The sequence below is a fragment of the Triturus cristatus genome, chromosome 11 (assembly GCF_964204655.1).
Source record: "Triturus cristatus chromosome 11, aTriCri1.1, whole genome shotgun sequence".
Classification (NCBI taxonomy): Eukaryota; Metazoa; Chordata; class Amphibia; order Caudata; family Salamandridae; genus Triturus; species Triturus cristatus.
Genome location: NC_140594.1, coordinates 782,624,472 through 782,639,702, shown reverse-complemented (window position 1 = coordinate 782,639,702; position 15,231 = coordinate 782,624,472). Strand labels below are relative to the sequence as shown.

The 15,231-nt window shown below is 52.6% G+C and overlaps 1 protein-coding gene across 1 annotated transcript in view; it reads left to right on the top strand.

Annotated features, from left to right (window-relative positions):
* Positions 1 to 15,231, top strand: part of RNF122 (ring finger protein 122) — a 186,200-nt gene that overhangs the window by 146,665 nt on the left and 24,304 nt on the right. The gene's annotated exons all lie outside the window — the stretch shown is intronic.

The window sequence follows — 15,231 nt, the reverse complement described above, 5'->3', positions numbered from 1 at the left end:
GATCAACTCACATGAGTTCTTGGAAGACCTGAGAGTAGCCGTGGCAGAAGTGGACGCACACGACTGGATATCCGAAGACCCTGACAGACGACATGAAAAAGACAGTCTTCTGTACCACTCCCACGCTTTGTATATTCCGGACCCTCTTTTGCAAAAAAGTGTGCTCAAATGGACGCACGATACGCCTCTAGGGGGTCATCTGGGTGTTTATAAAACCATCTCATGCCTAGAGAGATCCTATTGGTGGCCAACATTGCGAAAGGACACTCATGAGTACGTGAAAACTTGTTCAGTGTGCGCGCAAAGCAAGGCAAGTCATAGAAGACCTACGGGATTCCTACGGACCCTTCCTATTCCACCTCGACCCTGGCACACCATCTCGATGGATTTCATCGTTGAAATGCCCCCCCTGTGAGGTATATACAGTAATCCTGGTACTAGTGGATCATCTGACAAAGATGGGGCATTTCATCCCTTTGAAGAAACTCCCTTCTTCAGCAGAGCTAGCTCTTGTCTTTCTGCAGCACATAGTCAGGGCCCATGGAATTCCTAGTGTTATAATCACGGACAGGGGATCCCAGTTCACGTCCCGTTTCTGGAAGGCTCTCTGTGAATCACTCACTATCGATGCCCGAACTTCTACGAGCTTCCATCCACAAACCGATGGAAAAACAGAACGCTTGAACCAGACCCTTGAGCAATACTTGCGATGTTTCACATTACAGAATCCCATACAGTGGTTTCCCTTACTATGGATGGCAGAATTCGCGTATAATAACGCTGAGCATTACACGTTGGGCTGTTCACCGTTCTTTTGCCTTTATCGACATCATCCCAACATGCTCCCCTTTGAATGGCCCGTGCATTCCAAACTGCCCAGCATTCAAGAACATCATGCACACCTCCGAGCAGTATTAATAGATGCCAAAAACAGCTTGGCTTCAGCACAGGCAGCGCACAAAAAATGGGCTGACCGGAGGAGAGAAGAAGAACTGCAGTATAAAGTGGGTGATAAGGTATGGCTATCTACCTGTAATCTCCAGCTAAATGGGGTAAATAAGTTGAAACCCAGATGCATAGGACCCTATAGCATAGAGAAAGTAGTAAATCCTGTGGCCATGAGATTGTCCCTACCCCTCGCTTGGCACATACATCCAGTATTCCATGTGTTGTTGTTACAACCATGCCCTGTCAACATGAGACTCCCTGACAGACCGCAGCCCGTAGACATAGACGGTCAAGAAGAGTATGAAGTGCATGAACTGCTGGACTCTAGAATAGTGAGAGGGCGGGTTCAGTATTTGGTAGATTGGAAGGGCTTCGGGGTGGAGGACAGGACCTGGGAACCGGCACACAATCTCCATTGCCCTGACTTGGTGGACTCATTCCACAGAGCGCATCCTGGAAAGCCGGGACGACCACCGGGACGGCGGTCCTTGAGAGGGGGTTCTGTCGCGATCACGCTAACACCGCGAATATCGGCAATGAACTACCTTACCCAGAAAACCCTGGGACAGGCCGGAAGGACTCGCGTCATCCAAGTACGCAGTCACCGATCCATAAAAGACCGCCTCCGCTAAGAGGAGGCGCTTGACAATCTTGCCCCAGTTCCGGTTTTGATTCCGCTAGGAAGCAGCCAAGAGTGCCGTGTGTGTACTCACCCGTCATTACCCGTTTTACAGAAACCGGACACCTTTACCTCGAGCGACTATCCCCGAAGGTAGAACCTCCGTGGGATCTCAGCGTACAGACTGCCGAAGCCGCGCTGGACGTCTACGGAACCCCGAGGCAAACCGACAGAAACAGGTAATCTGTACTGGTGCCCGCAGTACCCCTCTGGTCCTGGATTGCTCCCGCTGTGCGGAAACAGTGGAGGAGCACCGGGGCACACGCCTATTGTGGCTCCAACGCTCACGCTGTGCTGGAACAGCGGGTGGGCGTGGTTGGAGGGAACGACTTGTCTCCTCACCGATTTGGTGCTCCCGCGGTGAAGGAACCGTGGAACAGCCCCTAGAAATTCTCCAACACTTACTGGGAACCCTAGGTATGAGGAGGAGGACAAGACGCTGGTTTGTAGGGGGCCGGAGTGTCCTCCCTTGTCCTCCGTTCATGTTCCCCACACCTCGTCACTTGCAGAGCAATAGCATTTCCTGAGACTCCTTTCTTGCGGCATTGGCGCAACCTGGGGTGTCTCTTAAGGCTGGACACAGACGAGGGAAACGGACTCCAGCCACCCTGCGGATCCCCTCTGATTATAGGCTGGAAGAACATCCTTCACGCTTACAGTGAGTTGGTGATAGTGGGGAAAAAGGTGTGGGAGATTTCCATTCCATAGAGGGCCTCGTTATTTATTGTCTGTTTCCTCGTCTCTAGTGCCAGTGCAAGACCCCGCCTAGAACTCGTCCCTGACCTATCTGCATCACGGACGAGGACCTGCCTTTGCCCCAGGTCATTTTTCCTTCTCCCCCCCTTGTCTCCCAGCCGCTTTCCCGCACTACTCTGGTTTTCTTCCATTGGTGGGTGTCAGCGGAGGGAAGAGGAAGGGGGATATTCATCTCACGCATCGTTCCTGCTGGCTGGCTCAGGTTAGTGGGTTGCGTAATACTGCTGACACTCTGACGCATGCACGACAGATGCTTCTGTACAACCATTTAGTGAGGTGGCGGCCTCCCCAATGAGGTAGGTCATGTAAACCAATTTGTGTATAGCGGGTGCCACACTGTATGGGGCCCAATGTTTCTTCACATAATGGAGGACTGCAGCATGTGTGAGATATAATGTCTCTGTAACCCCGTTATGCCTGGCAAAATTAGCATGATCCATGAGGGTGCCGCCATCGAACAATGCGCCCACTGTGGTAACCCCACCCTCAGACCAGGCGAGGATTCTTCGTTTAGTGAATAAACCGGTAGGAGTGGGGATTCCTAAGAGAGGCATGTTGTCCGAATATGGAGGACAACGACGCGTGTAATGGAGGGATTTATTCCAATATGTGAGCGCGGTACGGAGAAGTGTCGGGGCTCCTGGGGGTATAGTAGCCCGCGGGAGCAGTAGTGTGTAGCTCCCCTCGATCAATGTCGGAGATTGTGTAACCAATTTCGTGGAAGTTACGCCCTGCCAGCCAATACGACAGCCATTGTAGTTGGCTCGCGTAGCAATAGGCGTGGAAATCTGGGGCACCCAGACCACCCTTATCTGTGTCGAGTTGTAATTTAGGCAGTCCCACTCTACGGCCCCAGTACCCCATATCAGACCAGATAATACCGTGTCCAATGAGTTGAGTATATGTGTCGGGATCACTACTGGCAGGTTAGTAAAAAAGTATAATAGGCGGGATAGTACCACCATTTTCGAAATCGCCACTCGGCCCATCACTGAGAGTTGTAGTGAAGTCCAAAAAGTAATCTGTGACCGGAGTGCCCGTATAGCCTTCTTCAGGTTTCCCTCAATGAGGTCTGCCTCATTTCTGTAAATTTGTATACCCAAGTATTTGAAAGTGTGTGGGGAGACCTTCAGGGAGAGCTGCCCAAACTGAATCGCCTTTGGGCGTCCTCCGGGGTGGAAAAAAAAGGCGTGTGACTTAGTCTCGTTTATGGTGAGTCCTGAGAGTTGTGCAAAGTGAGTAAAGATCTCCGGCGTCCGTGTTAGGTCCATGGTCAGGTCGTTAGCGTATATTATTATGTCGTCTGCGTAAGCGGACAGCACATGTGTAGCATTACCCAGACGTTTACCCTTCCGTTCCGCTGCCAGCCGAAGCTTGAGGGCCAGGGGTTCCAGGGCTAGCACAAATAATAAAGGAGACAAAGGCAGCCCTGTGTGTGCCCCTGCCAATCTGGTATTCACGCGAGATGTGGCTGCAGGTGTGGGCCCTCGCAGTAGGGACTGAGTACAATAATTGAACCCACTATAGATAGTCTGGAGGTATGCCAAGTTTTTCGAGTACCCGAATCATATAGTCCCATCTAAGAGTGTCAAATGCCTGCCTCAGGTCCAGGGTGATTCCATGACGTGATATAGCCTCCTGATGTTGAGCGAGGTGCTATGCGCTGGCACAAAGCCGCATTGGTCTGGGTGGATTAGTTTATGTAGGTAAGGGAGTAAAGAACGCGATAGGACCTTACTCAATATTCTGTACTCAGTTGTGAGCAGGGACAAGGGCCTGTATCCCAAGATGTCTGTTGCAGAACGGCCCGGTTTAGGAAGGGATACCACCAAGGCCTGCATTGTGGTGTGTGGTAACTTTCCTGTGTCTATCGCAGATTTTTATAGGCGCTCTAACTGTGGCACCAAGGCATCCGAGAAGGCGGAAAAGAATTCAGCCGGGAGGCCATCAAGGCCAGGGGCCTTGTTCCGCGGGAGGTTATGGATGGCTGCTTTGATCTCCGCCCTCGTAATGGGGCCGGAGAGGTCTTCTTGTGCTGTTAAGTTTGGGGAATGGTAAGTCAGACAGGAATGCATGTAGGGAGCCTTCCGCTAGTGGTGGAGGCGACTGATAGAGTGTTTGGTAGTATTCGCAGAAGGCTCCATTGATTTCTTGCTGCGTGTTCACTGTAACCCCACTCATCATGGCTATCTCACGTACTGGGGTATGTGGGGGGTCATCCCTGATTATGCTTGCCAAGAGTGGGCCAGTTTTATCAGCTTCAGCATGCTATATGTGCTTGTATGAAGTGCAGTCAATTTGTCTCAGTGTTTCTAGTAGCTCTGCGTATTTTATACGGGCTTCCTGTAGAGGTACTCCCTTGGTGGGGTCTTCTGCTGCTTCCTGCTCTAGTTTGCTCATGGAGTTTTCGACATCTTTCAGGTTTTTGTGTGTTTCATGCCTAGCTCCTGCTGTGGTGCTAATGACTATCCCTCGAATTACCGTCTTGAATGCATTCCATTCCACCTGAGGTGTGGAAGCGGTGCCAGTATTTTCTGCAAAGTAGTTTGTAATTCCTGCAGACAATGCACTACGGAAGACTGAGTCCTCAAGCATTTGAGGCCACAATTTCCAGGTGGGAACAGGAGTGGGAATTCTGCCCCAAGCAAGGGCGATCTCTAAGGGTTTGTGGTTCGAGAATGTCTTACCAAAGTATGTAGCGTGCATAATCTGGGTTGTGGTGGGAAAGGAGCAAAGAATCCTGTCTATTTTAGTGTGTAATTGGTGTGAATGTGAAAAAAACTAGTACTCTCTACTGGCTGGGTTCTTCAAGCGCCAGGCATCCCCCAGTGCCCAACCTTCTGCCCATTTACACAGTGCATCAGCCTGCCTGATAGAGCCGGCACCTTGAAGGGGCGGGTGCGATCTGTCCATGCATATATCCATTACTGCATTATAATCCCCACCTAGTATCCATGGATACAGTACCCAGATCGCTAGTACAGGGTTGAGGCTCAGAAGAAATTGGTCCTGCTCAAAGTTAGGGGCATGGATGCTACCCAGTACTACTAGTGTGCCATCTAAAGTGCCTCTCACCAACATGTATCTCCCTAGAGGATCCGTCCGTTGCTCCAGCACCTTAAAAGGAAACCGCTCCTGGTCCAAATTGACGCACCTCTGGCGAAGGTAGAGTATGATGTGGAGAATACCTGACCCCTCCATTTCTTACGCAGTTTAGCTGTCCCCTCTGCAGTGAGGTGGGACTCCTGCAGAAAGACTATATGCGCGTGCAGCCTATTTAACTGTGCATGAATTCTATGCCATTTTTGTATGGACCCCAGACCCCGTACGTTCCAGATTATTACTTTATAATTATCCTGCATATGTGTGTGAATTATACCAGTGCAGTTCGCATATCAAGTGTGAGAGGGCCGGTGGCGTGTGGAGTAGCATAGGGGTGGGCCAGACTTCAAGAACTCTTGAACGATAACAGAGAATACTCAGTCCAGCAGTAAAACTGTGCTGGTCCAAACCATAAACACAACAGTGTGAACAAGTGGAGAGGTGTGGCTCACTAGTGTGGAGAGGTGTGGCTCACTAGTTATAGGCGGCAGACCCGTAAGCAGAGAATCGGCCAGGGACCAGGGTTCAATACCCGACGCGGCAGGGTCGTGGACCAGGGTCAAAACGGACTCGATAATTCTTGCCTCGGTACCTACTCTAACCAGGAACACACTCGGCAACTCTGGGCATTAAGCTTGCCTCATCTCTACAACGGCCCCCCACAGATGCCAGGGATGCCTGGTTTCACCTTGGAGATACCCAGAAAGGGACCATCTCACAGGGATAGCCAGGACGGGTTCCCCAGCGGTCTACAGCGCCGGGACGCCCCGTTGCTGGGGTAGCTGTGCGCTTTACAAGTCTACAACATTTACATTTACAACAAGTGCCAATTTAATTGTTGCTTTCGCCATAGGGGGTGCATTCTAGCAAGCTGTCTATTACCCTGGCTAATGAGATGAGTGTCTCAGGGGCTCGTCCCAGCCCGGACCAGGGGTGCTTACCAATATGTCCAATACAAATGCTGGCAATCTTAGAATACCTGATATGACGTTCTAACTGCATATTTCGGACCATCCCACCTGGTGGTTTCTCATCCCAGGAAACCATCCACTGTTTGAGGCGTCAAAGTTCTGAATAGCGCCAGACTACCCTCAGAGTCGGAATGAACAGTGTTCTCATCTGAGGAGCCCGAGATCACGTGACGGCTGCAGTCTCGAAATGTGGTTGCCGCTGCTATCGCCTCCGCGTGCCCGTCCTGGACCTGTTCTGGCGTGGGGCTCCCGGTCGGCTGCTTTTTGGTTGGCTTGTTACGGCGGGAATGGCGACTCCGGGTGCTTCTCAGTGTTCGGGTGATGCTTTGTGAAGATGGCCCAGAGTCCGACGGGGACCATGATCTCCAGCCATTCTTCTGCTTCCTCTGGGGTATCAAAGAATTGTGTTTTTTGATCGTGGATGAACTTTAATCGCGCTGGGAACAGTAGGGCGTACTCAATGTCCAAAGCCCTGAGATGCTTTTTGATTTCTTGGTATAGGGACCGCCTGCGTTGTACCAGCATGGTGTAATCTGGGTACAAAGACACCCGGTGGTTCTCATAGGAGATTTGAGATTGGCTTTCTGTAAGAGCACATCCCGGTCTCTGAAGTTCAGTGTTCTGGTGATCATGGGGCTTGGGGGATCCCCAGGCGTCGGCCTGCCTGTGGGGATACTGTGCGCCCTCTCTACACAGAAAAATCTTTATAGGCCCTCTGGCGCCACATGGTTCCGGAACCATTGTTCCATAAATTTAGTTGCATTGGGCCCTTCACAGCGCTCCGGTAGACCCATGACATGAACATTGTTCCGCCGGGACCTCCCGTCCGCATCATCGACTCTGTCCTGGAGCCCAGAAACTTGATGTTGCAGCAGCGTTATCTGTTCTGCGTGCTCCTTGTATTGCGGTAAAATCTCCGCTAGGGCAAGTTTGTGGTCTTTGACAGTGTCTGCCAGTTTGGCATGATCGGCCTTTAAGAGAGTGAATCCAGTTGTTAGGGTGATAATTTGCTGCTCTATGGATTTTCTTGAGTCCCTCACCTCTTGCAGGATCAAATCCAATTTGTCCGGAGGCGCGTCCAAGTTAGTGGACGGGACACAGTCAGTTAGCTGGGTGGGGGCATCCATATCATCCGATTGTTGTGTGCTTGTGGTGTTTGCTGCAGTTACTTTCTCTTTGAGACGCCGCATCTTGAGGTGGTGTCCGGCGTCCCGCCCGTAGGTCAGCCTCTTGGTATCGGTGCAGGGTGGCGCCTCCCGGTCACCTCCAATGCCTCAGGCCTTTAACGGGTGAGTTTGTGGGTAAAGGAGTTACGGTTGTGTAAGGAGCGGCCCCCACTGCTAATGCTGTATAAATGTTACACTGCGGTGCGCCTACTTCAGGTCTACCTGTGTGTCAGGCACCGCCAGCCTCCAGGCCAGTGAAGGGTGGTATGGGGGGCGGAGTGACCTTCCCAAGCCAGCACTCCTTCTAGTCAACTCCAGTCAACTACGCCAGCGTTGAGGGGGCTGGTATGGCGTTTGGTGAATCTCTGTAGCCTAACACACAGAGACCAGCAGCCATCTAAGAATGGGGGTGGGGAATGTGCCAGTCCAACACTCTGCCTTGCAATGAGTTAAGGGTCTCCTGGGAGATTCAGGCACCTTCCACAATAGTGTTGCACCATCGGTGGTAAGTGCTGGCTCCCGGGCACGTATTTGTTCAGTAACAGCGCCTCACACTTCTGCCAGCACCCTGGCAGGCTTACACGTCACTGTCCACAACCAGGGGCTCTCATCAGCTGCATCGGTATCTGTGCACTACTTCTAGCAATTGACGGGCCTCCCCCGTGTCGCTCGTTCCTCCCTATATGAATCACAGGGGCGGCTGGGTCCTCATGCTGGCTTGCCAGTGGCCACACGCCACCCCTCAGCAGTTCACTCAGCTGGGGGGGGGGGGGTATTTGGATGTAGTCCAGCCAGAGTTGGGCGCCTGTTGGATCGCGGCCCGGCCGACAATGCGGTTAGCGCTCCTCACGCACTCCCGCTTCACTCCGGTCCCCAAGCTCAGGAGCCCGACACAGCATGCAGGCCAGGGCACCTCCTCCGTATGCCCGGCACTCACCACAACAGTTCAATCCAGGTGCCCTGCCAGCGGCTCAGGAGGCCCCCGCAGGTCCGCTACGGTGACAGGGGGGGGGAGGGGCAGTCAGCGCAGCCCGCTTAGTCGCAGCGGGGGGCGATGACCCGAGTCCGGCTTCAGGTGCCGGTCCCCGTACTGCTGGGCACCTTCCACAGCAGACTGCAGACTCGGGGCCGGTGTCGTGGCCAGCAGTTCCCAGGAGCTCATCGCCGTGACTTCTGTAGCGCTCTAGTGCTCCGCGGGTCTCAGGTTGAGCCCCGGAAGCACGCCGCACAATGTATCACTTTCTGGCCAGGCGTGGCCAGAAAGCTTTAAATAAAGGGACCGAAGTGGCACGGCACTTCCGGTCCACACCAGAGCAGCAACAGTGTGGGTGTCATTTACTGCGCATATCTGGCGACGCAGCGCTGCAGGGCTAGCCTGGTCTTGGGTCCCTCCACTGGCGACGAGGGTGGGATGCCCGCAAACCAAACGGCGCCAGCCGGCGGCATTACCTGCCAGAGCAACAGATGACCCGATCGCCCCAGCTGCAGCACCAGAGCGGAGCACCGACGACGGCGGCAACCACCGGAAGCAAAACTACACTCACCGGTAAGCAGCGTGAGCAAGGAGCTGCGTGTGGCACCGGCGGTAGCAACGGCAGGAAGGCCCAAGGCAGAGACGCTCGCTGAAGGAAGCAACCCGGCAGCAGGCCCAGCAGTGCGCGCATGCGCAGAGAAAGCGAGGCGTCGTCACCAGAGAGAGAGAGGCCCTGGGAGAGCACGAGGCCTAGCGAGCACCATAGAGACCCAGCGAGGCGGCCGACCACACCACGGGACGACGCAGTCAAGCCCAAGCGAGCACAAACAGCGCCCCATCAAGCATTGGCCAAAACAAAGACAAACACAAACAAACATTGGCCAAGACAAACACCAACAAACACGAGCAAATACAACCAGTAATCCAATAGAAAGACGCCCAAAAGAAAAGCGCCCAGCTACCTCCCAGCACCAAAATGACCACAAATCCAGGAGGGGCATCTGGGGGAGCCGGCCAGGCTCAACAAGCAGCACCACCTGCGCCAGCGTTAAACATCGGAACACAGCCGCCAATACCGTCAGCCCACTCACAGATCCAAGCACTACCACCTTTCAGCGAACTGATAGACCCAGGGACAGCAGCTCCCCGATGGGCTGTGTGGCTAGGGCAGCTCAACAACTACTTCACTGCCACTAGGGAAAAAGATAACGAAGTAAAGAGGTCCCTGTTGTTACACTTTGGGGGCACGGAACTGTACAAACTATTCAAACACCTCCCGGACACAGGAGATGACGATGACTACGACGCGGCGGTCAACGCGCTGAACGCACATTTCGACCCCCAGCTAAACCCGCACTATGAGCGATTCAAGTTTCGCCAATCCAGACAAAGGGAAGGAGAAACCATGGATGCGTTCCATGCACGGTTGAGAGATCTCATAAGCACGTGCACGGATGATGACGAAAAGAAAGAAGTGACCGCACAGCTTATCCAGGGCTGCCGCAACAAAAACCTAAGAACACTCATTCTAAGGCAACCGCGCATCACACTTGAAGAAATATTGATCCTGGCCAGATCCCACGAACTATCGGAAGCACGTGCAACAGCAATGGAAGCAGCCCTGAACCTGCGGGCAGAAGCAGGAACCGTGGTGAAGACAGAAAGGGTGGATGCAGTCCGCCACACCAGTCGGGGAAGCAGAGGAGGATGGCCGACCAGGACGCCACGCCGAACGTCATGCGGATACTGTGGCCGAGACGCACACAACTAAGATGGCTGCCCGGCACGTGGCAAGACATGCTCAACATGCGGAATACCCAACCATTTTGCAAGCGTGTGCAGGGGTGGCTCCCGAGGAAGAGGGGCGTCAGGGAGAAAACCAATCACAGGAGCCGTGAGACAGCTATCGCTAGACGACGCAACGTCGTCTCGATCACACAGATCGGCGAGGCAATCCCAATTCGACGAAACATCCACAGAGGATGAAGATGAATGCTACTACGTGTCGTTCGTAAGTGAACTAAAGAAGAGGCGGAGACCCCAGCCGAAATGCCAAATACACATCGACGGATCCCCAGCGACGGGCGTCATTGACACGGGAGCCACCGTGAATGTCATGGGAATCCAACACTATAAAGCACTGAAGCCAAGACCCAAGCTAGTCCCCTCGAAGGCGCGAATACTAACATACGGCAGCCAGGAACCCCTCCCGCTGCGAGGGAAGATGACAGTCCAAGTAAAGGCGGACGGCAATGAGGTGACGACAACGTTCCATGTAGTAGACCAGGAAGCAGACCTGCTCGTAGGTAGCAACACAGCGGAAGACCTCAACCTCATTGCATTTGCAAACGCCGTCAAAGCACTCCAAACAGAAGACATCCTAGAAATGTTCCCCACATTATTCAAAGGCCTCGGCACAATCAAACGACCGCCGATCAAGTTGCACATCGACCCCGCCATCCAGCCCGTAGCCCTGAGGCACAGAAGGATACCATTCCACTTGCGCGCAGCCGTCGAAAAGGAACTCAACCAACTTGAAGAACAAGGGGTGATTGAGAAGGTATCGGGGCCGACGCCGTGGGTATCCCCAATGGTGATAGCCGAGAAGCCGCGCCAACCAGGCAAAATCCGCATCTGCATAGATATGAGGGCCCCCAACAAAGCCATTCGACGGGAGCGGCACCTCACCCCAACAGTTGATGACATCCTGACGGACCTGAATGGGGCCCAATGGTTCTCTAAGTTGGACCTTAACGCAGGATATCATCAGCTCAGGCTAGCGGAAGAGAGCCGCTACATCACAACCTTCTCAACGCACCTGGGGCTGAGACGATACAAGCGACTAAATTTCGGCATCTCATCCGCAGCCGAAATCTTCCAAAACACAATTAAGGAACTCCTGTCAGGACTTGACGGAGTGCTGAATGTCAGCGACGATATCTTGATTTACGCACAAACAAGTGAGGAACACCACCGAAGACTGAAGGCCACCCTACAGAGACTTGCACAGTATGGCGTCACGTTACACAAAGACAAATGCCAGTTCTTCAGGAAATCAATAGAGTTCTTCGGATACGTATTTGACTCAGACGGAGTTAAGGTGGATCCCCGCAAATCCCATGCCATCAAGAACGCCCCAGCACCATCAACCGCATCCGAAGTAAGAAGCTTCTTGGGCATGGCACAGTACTGTGCAAGATTCATACCCAATCTTGCCACAATCGCAGAGCCTCTGAAAAATCTGACGAAGAAAGACAGCTCATGGAAATGGACGGCAACGGAGGACGAAGCATTTCATCGGATCAAAGAAGCACTATTAGACAGCACAACGATGGCATACTTCAACACCGCGAGACCCACCGAAATACTAGTTGATGCCAGCCCAGTGGGCCTAGGAGCTCTCCTGTCGCAAGAATCTGAACCAGGGGTGTGGGCCCCGTTGGCGTTCGCAAGCAAGGCCCTGACAGCAACAGAGTCGCGGTACTCGCAAATTGAGAGGGAGGCGCTGGCAGTAAAATGGGCTTGCGCCCACTTTCACCTCTACATATCTGGTCACCCGTTCAGAATGGTGACAGATCACCAACCGCTAATTCCCTTATTCCGTGGCACCGCACCGCACCCACCGCCAAGGATTGAACGCTGGGCGATCCAAGTTCAACAATACCAAATGGACCTAGTGTACCGACCTGGGGCGAGGAACCCGGCGGACTTCCTGTCTCGCCACCCCCCCACGGAAGGATCCCACAACACAGACCCGGAAGTCCAGACCGAAGAGTTCATCAACATGCTAGCAACCGGTGCATGTCCCTGCGCCCTGACCGCCAACGTCATCATCTCCCATTATGACAGTGATGCGGTCGTCAAGAGAGTGAAAGAAGCAATACAATCGGGAACGTGGGCAAACTTCCTGAAGGATACCAATGGGTGGAACGAAGCAGACAGGACACGCCTGCAACAATTCTGGAAGATTCACGATGACCTCAGCCGCGCTGACAATGGCCTTCTACTGAGAGGGACTCGCGTGGTAATCCCCAAAGCGCTGCAAGAGAAAGCAACCACCCTGGCACACGAAGGACACCAAGGCACCCGCAGAATGAAAGCGAGGATGCGGGAGAAGATATGGTTCCCCAACATGGAGGAGGACATCGAAGCTTGCGTGCGGGAGTGTCGAGCATGCCAAATCACCAGCAGCCCCGAAGTGCCAGCCCCAATAATCACGGAAGACCATGCCCCATCGCCATGGTCATGGCTAAGCCTAGACTTTGGCAGTTTCCCGGATGGGAGGGTCACCGTAGTACTAATGGACAACTACACTAAATACCCCATAGTGGAAACGGCAGCATCAACCAGCTTCGCGAACATTCGCCCCATCCTCAGCAAAACTTTTGCCCTATTCGGCATCCCGATGGTCATCAAAACGGACAATGGGCCCCCGTTCCAGGGGAGCGAGTTCAAAGAGTTTCTGAACAACCTTGGAATCACACATCACCGAATCACCCCGCAATGGCCACAAGCCAACGGCGAGGTAGAACGTTTCATGAGGACAATAAACAAAGTACTGCGGATATCTTCCGCGGAAGGGAGTGACCCAGAAGAAGCACTGCAAGCGTTCTTAAGAGAGTATCGCAGCACACCACACAGCACCACCATGCAGTCACCATGGGCGTTGATGCTGGCCGGACCTCGGAGAGACTTATTACCCATGGCTGACAATTGGGCTCCCGCACCGTACTCGCCAGCAGACACCCAAGAAAGGAGAAGGAGGACAAACGAGAAGGCAAGTCGCAAGAGGAGGGCCCAAACAAAGACCCTGAATCCAGGAGAAACTGTGCTGATCCGAACAAGGAGGCCAGGAGGAAAGTTCAAGACTCCGTTCGAACCGGAACCCTGGGTCATCAAGGAAACCAAAGGAACAGCAATCACAGTCAGCCGAGCTGGAGAAGAGGTGACTCGCAACGTATCATGGTTCAAGCCGATACCCACTCCAAAAGGACAGAGCTCAAGTGATGGCATACCTGCAGCGAGGGAAGAAGGAGAGAATACAGCCACGAACGACACCTCGTGCCTGCCCCCGGACACTACAGAACACCCACCTCTGCCATCACCGGGACCTCCTCGAGACCAGATCCCTCCGAGAGGCAAGTGGCAATACAATCTTAGATCCAATCCACGGCCCAATCACAGACTAGCAGATTTCGCATGTTGAACTGTTTGTCATAGTTATTTTGAAAAATCCAAGTTGGGAAGGGATGTAGCGCTCTAGTGCTCCGAGGGTCTCAGGTTGAGCCCCGGAAGCACGCCGCACAATGTATCACTTTCTGGCCAGGCGTGGCCAGAAAGCTTTAAATAAAGGGACCGAAGTGGCACGGCACTTCCGGTCCACACCAGAGCAGCAACAGTGTGGGTGTCATTTACTGCGCATATCTGGCGACGCAGGGCTAGCCTGGTCTTGGGTCCCTACAACTTCCACAGAAACACCGCCATGCCTCTTCTCCTCCCCCATGGCACTCGGGCTCAGCCGTGCATGCGATCTCGGGCCAGCAGTCAGGTTTTGCCCCGCAGACGTCGGTACCCTGGGCTCCGGCTAGCGCAGCAGCGAGTCTCACAAGCTACAGGTGTTCAGCGTGTGTCCCTGCAGATACCGTCTCGCATCAGGTGTAGGTAAGCAGGATTATGGCAGGATTTTCTGGTCCAGGCGCGGAGCTCTCCTACTTTGCATCCGCCATGCTTGCCAGTTGGCCACGCCCCTACCTGCAGAGCACATTTTTATAACAATAATTTCCTTGCCCTTTACTTGTGTTGAGAGAACCTGAACAAAAGTAGTAATTCCCATACGGGGCTATTGATTGAAGGTGTTTTAAAATCCTGGGCCAATGTGAAATTAATTCAATGGGTTTCTTTATTCCATTTCTACATTTTCAAATACATTGTCACCAGCAGTACTTTACTGTTGTGGGTCTACAGTGGCAGATTGTCATTTTCATCTACAGTTTGAATCAAGAAGGTTTTTTTGGGTCTTTAGCTTGCTTTCTAAGTGGAATGGTTTTGGGCAATGCCATACATCCAGGTTCTAAGTGGAATGGTTTTGGGCAATGCCATACATCCAGGGCATTAAAGATCAAAATAAAACAAATACCATTTCATCTCCATTTTTGTCCTCTTTAGGTTACCTGAACCATCACACTTTCTAAAATATATAGAATTGTCACCCTGTGGACATTCTTTAGTCTACATTTAATGGCGCCACGATCTCACAGAAGTCCAATCAAAATTATTTTCCCAATATACTACTACACATTTTAATGAACCAACTGTGGACTCCTTTATTTTCAACATAGCTTTGCCGTCAACCTAGTGGGGATACTCATAACTTCACTACTTCACTACATGATTTACTCAAGCTTACTGAGTTTTCGCTATTTCCCCAATCTTCATCTTCTGAGAGGTAGTCAGAATGGGAGATTTTCCTTGCTGATTGATTAGTAACTAAGATGCATCTCGCTATTTCTTTGAGACCAACTTTTCCCGAGTGTAGCATTTACATGAGCACTTTGAATAGGTTTGTCCTGAGACTGTTTGTTCTTTGTTTACCTCAGGGAACACTTGGTTTCATTCACTCACTCACTCAGCCTTCCA